Here is a 6520-nt window from a genome sequence, read left to right as displayed (position 1 = left end):
TTCATCACCTTGAAACTGACATTTACATGATAATTCATCTCAGTTCCTGCACTTTTTTAATTAGCATATAAAAATTATTTCTGAAGGAAAATATGACACTGAAGACTGGAGTAATGATGCTGAAATTTCAGCTTTGCCATCACAGGAATACATTAAAATTGAAAACTTAAACAGTTATTTTATATTTAAGGACAAAATTACTTTTACACTTTCATTATGAAGCTTTAGCAACACTGTAAAAATGGTTTGATCAATAAGTTATATCAACATACATTTTTACATCACTTTAACTCATCAAAATAAGTAAAGCAATTTTCAACTTTTTTTAAGTTATACAAGATCCATTTAAGTCAGTTTAATTAATTAATTTAAGTTGAATTGATTTAAACATACAAGTTGATTGTACTTAAAAATGTCAGGCAGCAACTTTTTATTTAATTTTTTACAGTGAACAGTTTAGTATCAAATTCTACAATTTTGCATTTTAAAAATGTGCATGTTTTTTTCTCCATTATCCATTAACGCAATGCAAATATATATATATATATATATATATATATATATATATATATATATATATATATATATATATATATATATATATATATATATATATATATATATATATATATAATAAATTTTTCTTGCAGAAAATGGTGTCAATCTTAACATACCCTTATTTAGAAAAAAAATATTAGTTTTTTTGGTTTGTAGCTTGACAAAATAGGTGGGTTTTTTGTGTGAAATTGTGCATGTGTAATATTGCTGATTTTTCAGAATATTTTTTTTTATTTTTTAGATTCTAATAAACAATTGTTTTACACAGTGTAGAGGGTCACACTTCCAAAGTACTGGATTATATTAAATAACTGAAGACAATAATAAAATAAAATGTAAAAATATATATATAATATGCAATATGCATTTTGTACTATTCTAGATTGTTTAATACATTTTGATTTCTTATCTTATTGGGCAAACATTCTTACAATTCTGTTGACATAATATAGGCCTAACGCTGCATTATGATTATACAGTTTACTAGAATGTTATGAGGATAAAACAATTGTGTAAATCTTTACAACAAGGTTTCATTCGTTAACATTAGTTAATATATTAACTAGCATGAACTAACAATGAGCATGTACATTTGTTACTGTATTTATTAATCTTCACAAAGCATTAACTAATGTTAACAAATACAACTTTTGATTTAAATAATGTTTTAGTAAATGTTGATATCAACATTAACCTCTTAAACTCCAAGGACCCTGACAAATGTCTGTGGAGGAGCTCATGTGGTACCATTGGAAAGCCTAATGTCTACTTTCTGGAGATATGCATCACTTTGGCATTGTAACTTATTTACAGTAAATTACTCTGGGACCATTTCCACCTGGATTTGGCTTGCATTTAAGTATATGTTACCGTAGATGTACCGTCTAGTGGTAACAGCCCAAACTGTCTGCAGGGTGCTAGAGCACACAGGACCTGAGTTATACACTTTCAAAAATGAATTTATAACCAAAAAATCAAAAAGCGCCTCTTTTTTTTGGGGGGGGGGGGGGGGGGGGGTTATTACAGCTCAGACAACATATAGGCCTACTTAAATGTTTATCACTTTTAGCAGTGTTTGTAACTTCAAAGGGTTTCCTGTAAAATGACACCAAAATTGTGTATTTAGACCATTGTATATGGCTATGGGAAGCTTTTCAATTTGGGTAGGCCAAATCCAGTCGTAAATCCCCCAAAATGGTCCCAGAGCTAAGGAGGTTAACAAAGATTAATAAATACCGAAGTGCAGTTCATTATTAGTTCATATTAACTAATGTTACCTTATTGTAAAGTTTTACCAACAATTAAAATGTTATTAATTATGTTAAACACATGAATTCATGACAAAGAAATGTGGAACATCTGTTCTTTGTCTGTGCAGTTCATAGCACTGCTGTTTTCTGCCCAGAAAGTGACCTCAGCTCTGATGAGCTTCTGATTGGTGAGTGCATCCAACAAACAAATTCACAGGAGAAATTAGACATAAAATATAATTTATATACTTGACATATTAAACTACATACATTCACAATCCTTTATCTTGTGTGTGGCGTACAGGTTGTCTGGGCGTGCGGTTCAACTGGCTGTACTCTGTGTTTGATGACCTGCGGTCAGTGCTGGAGTTCGCGGTCAATCTGCGGTGTGAGACTGGACTCTGTCCCGCGGACATTCAGAACCACGGACATTACTGCAGCAACGCAAACACACGGGACGCCGTGCACACACAGCCTGCCGACACACTCGACCGGTGAGAGCAAGCTCAGAGAGATAGAGAGAAACGGGAAGCGGATGAAAATAGACTCAGGAGGGGGTAGAAAGATTTTAAATGGATGTATTAACTTCACAGTGGAGTCCACACAAACTTATTGCATGCTCTGAAAAGAGAAAAGAGATTAAACGCATGCAGAGCAGTGAAGTATGTAAAAAAACCAAGCATGCACTTTATATTAATGTGCATATAAATGCACACATATAAACATAAATTAATATAAATGCCAAGATATACCCGCACCTGGGCAAGGAACAATATATAGTGAGATGTTTTTCATTACCTTTCATTGTTATTTTGCCCTTTTCTGTAAAGCTGCTAAAAAAATACAATGATAAATATAGCTGCAAGCAGCCATTAACGGGGCCAAGCGCAACAGAAGCAAACAAGGAAGATTGCAGCAGACCAACTGAAAAAATTAGCAAAAATGTTAAAACCCCAAATTAAAACATTGAGTTGTATAGAGCCAATGTCATGTTTTGTTCTATTATAGCGCCACCAAGAGGTACAATCCTACAATCTTTGGTATGTGTCATCGGAGTGAGCCCATACATGTGTGTTAATTTTGGTGAAAATATCTCATTTCGTTTTGGAGTTATAGACATTTATATAAAAAAACATGTAAAAAATGACTGACATCTGACTTTGATTGGATTTTACTACCCCTTACTATCAATATTTTGACATATGTCAGCATTAGGCTATCGACCTATGTTTCCGGTTTTCTGGCGCTGGTTTTGTCTCGATCGGACTAGCGGTTTCGAAGATGTCAGCTAACGTTTTTTGAGCGTTAAATTACCATACGCCGAAACCTAGCAGGTCTGGTATCGTTGGACTCGGCAAGGATTCAGGAGACAAAAAAAAGTTACTCCCGTGAAAATAAGTCAATCTCACCCAAAGTTATAAGCATTTGAAAAAATAAGTTTTCCACTAGGTGGCGCTGTTTCGAAAATTCTCAGGCTCTTTCAGGGCATCGACCTGATGACCCAAACAGAGATTCGTTAACGTGTTCAAAAAAATACAGCATTTTAGCACATAATTAAAATGACCGACAGCCAAAATGGCCGATATGTTAAAATTGAATATCAGACGACTCAACCACTTTTATGATTTTTGGACTACCAGTTCAGAAGTTATAAGCAAAAACAGCCATTTTTTGTAACAAATCTACATACATACATACACAGTGTTGGGGAAAGTTACTTTGAAAAGTAATGCATTACAATATTGCGTTACTCCCTTAAAAAGTAAATAATTGAGTTACTTAGTTACTTTTTAAGAAAAGTAATGTGTTCCGTTACTTTTGCGTTACTTTTTCTCACCTGGGCTGGGCTTGATTTTTAGTTTTTTGTTTTTTATAACAAAAAAGTTATATTTTTGTGCAAATGTAAAGACCTCTTCATGCCAAAATTGAAATAATAAGCCTCAGGCTGAGGTAAAAATACAAATTCACACATTAACAGTAGAGGGCGCAGCTCTGCTGTGCTGTGCTGCCATTCTGGATAATGGAAGAATAGGACGCAGGAGAAAAAAAGTTTTACCAATAAAAACAAAAATTCTAGTAATTTTTGCTCATGGTTTAACTGAATCATCAAAGGTCAGCAGCAAATTGGTCAATAAAGGTAGATTAAATGCATACAAATATTTGTTTTATTTAACATTTAATTATTGGAGGTTTGCATAATAGTACTCTGATTTTGCATTTGACTGATTTTATTCATTTTAAGGAGTACTGAATATTTATGCAAGTGAGATGAATAAATGCTCAAATTTAGTCTAGAACTACAATAACCCTTATGTTCACACACAATGCCTCTCTTGTCTCACTTACTCTCGATTTCTCTCAACATGGGGACAGGAGAGCTGTCAGTCAAATAAATGTGAAAAAGTAACTCAGATATTTAGTTGTAAATTTGAAAAGTAATGTGTTACTTTACTAGTTACTTGAAAAAGTAATCTGATTACGTAACTCAAGTTACTTGTAATGCGTTACCCCCAACACTGTACATACAAATACATATAAAATTGAAATGAATGTGATTGTGTTTGTAGGTGTTGTCTTAACCATTGGAGATGTTCTCAAGAGCTAAAGGAGAGAAACTGCAGTCGCAGGACACCAACGCACAACAACTACACCTGCAGCTACAACTCCAGCTGTGGTACACACATACTTTCAACATATTTTCATTGCAGATTTTTACTTTTCAAAGAGCCTTAAAGGAAGGTATTTCAATCAAGTGAAGTGAAGCGACGTGAAGGCCAAGTATGGCAACCTATACTCGGAATTTGTCCTCTGCGTTTAACCCATCCAAGTTAGTGCACACACATTAAGAGTAGTGAGTAGTGAACACACACACACTGCAAACCTTGGACACACACACCCGGAGCAGTGGGCAGCACCTGGGGAGCGATTGGGGGTTAGGAGCCTTGCTCAAGGACACCTCAGTCATTTCCTGCATGGAAAGTATTAAGGAATCAAACCCACGACCTTTGGTTACAAGTTCGACTCGCCAACCATTAGGATATGGCAGTGTGCCCCTGAGGAGCTAAAATATTCATCACTAGCATATAGTATTTATATAAAATTATTCCACTGTTATGTGCAGAAAAGAGTTAGCTGACCTGAATTGTGTCCAACTTCTGCAGATATGTTGGATTTCTGTGAGGAAGGATTTTGCCATTGTGATTGGACAGTTATAGACTGCATCAGTTCCAACCGTCCAGTCACAAAACAGGATGGAGGTAACCAACCAATCACATCACAGACAGGTGACCGTGTTAAATAAGCGCACAAGCACCTTTACCTTTCAAATATGACATGATGATATTCACTAAATACTCACAGACATGTCACTGGCATACAAGTGTGTTCCGATATAAATATATTACATGATACCATAAAAAAGTGTCATACAGTATTTATCTCTCTTTTATGTTCCCTTCAGTCTCTCCCTTTGTGACGGATCTACCTGATAATGACACCTACATTAGTGATGTGCTCAATGGAACAGGTGAGGCTGTTGAGACCCACATTAGCTCATTGTTTTATCCTTTATTTATTTAGTCTATTTATTCAATTCACATTTATTTGTATAGTGCTTTTCACTTGTTTCAAAGCATGACTTGTGCGTTTAGCTAACATCATGTATTCAATTAGGCAGAAATAATAAGCCCATTAAAGCAATTACAAGTTGTGATCATAATGATTAGAAGAATTGGCAGTTGTGTATGTTGAGTTCTCGCAGGTGTTGGGTCATCTGAAATCTTTGTAAGAGGCATGGATCCAAACTTGAGCTGACGTACTCTCTATTTATGAGATTAATGTTTGGCTATAGAGATGTGTCTTTAATCTAGATTTAAACTGGGAGAGTATGTTTGATCCCCAAACATTATAGGCTGTTTCAGAGTTTAGGAGCCAAATGCGAAAACGCTCTACTTCCTATAGTGGACTTCGCTATCCACTACCAAAAGTCCAGAGTTTTGTGACCTTAAAGAGCGTGAGGGAATGTAGAGCGATTAGAAGATCGGTTAAAATAATACACAGGAGCTAAACCTTTTAGAGCTTTATAAGTCAGTAGCAATACTTTGTTATGGGGTTATATGATCATATTTCCTTGACCTGTTAAAGGGTTAGTTCACCCAAAAATGAAAATAATGTCATTTATTACTCACCCTCATGCCGTTCCACACCCGTAAGACCTCCGTTCATCTTCGGAACACAAATTAAGATATTTATTTTTAAATCCGATGGCTCAGTGAGGCCTGCATAGGCATCAATGAAATTTACACTCTCAAGATCCATTAATGTAGTAAAAACATATTAAATCAGTTCATGTAAGTACAGTGGTTCAATATTAATATTATAAAGCGACGAGAATATTTTTTGTGCGCCAAAATAAACTAAATAACGACTTATATAGTGATAACCGATTTCAAAACACTGCTTCATGAAGCTTCGGAGCGTATCGAATCAGCGAGAACCGATTTGAATATGTTTTTAGTACATTAATGGATCTTGAGAGTGTAAATTACATTGCTGCATATGCAGGCCTCACTGAGCCTTCGGATTTCAACAAAAATATCTTAATTTGTGTTCCGAAGATGTCTTACGGGTGTGGAACGCCATGAGGGTGAGTAATAAATAACATTGTTTTCATTTTTGGGTGAACTAACCCTTTAAGAAGTCTAGCAGCTGTA

This window comes from Gobio gobio (genome assembly GCF_949357685.1).
Source record: "Gobio gobio genome assembly, chromosome: 6".
NCBI lineage: Eukaryota > Metazoa > Chordata > Actinopteri > Cypriniformes > Gobionidae > Gobio > Gobio gobio.
The sequence above is the reverse complement of the archived record's forward strand: the minus strand, read 5'-3'. Positions refer to the sequence as shown.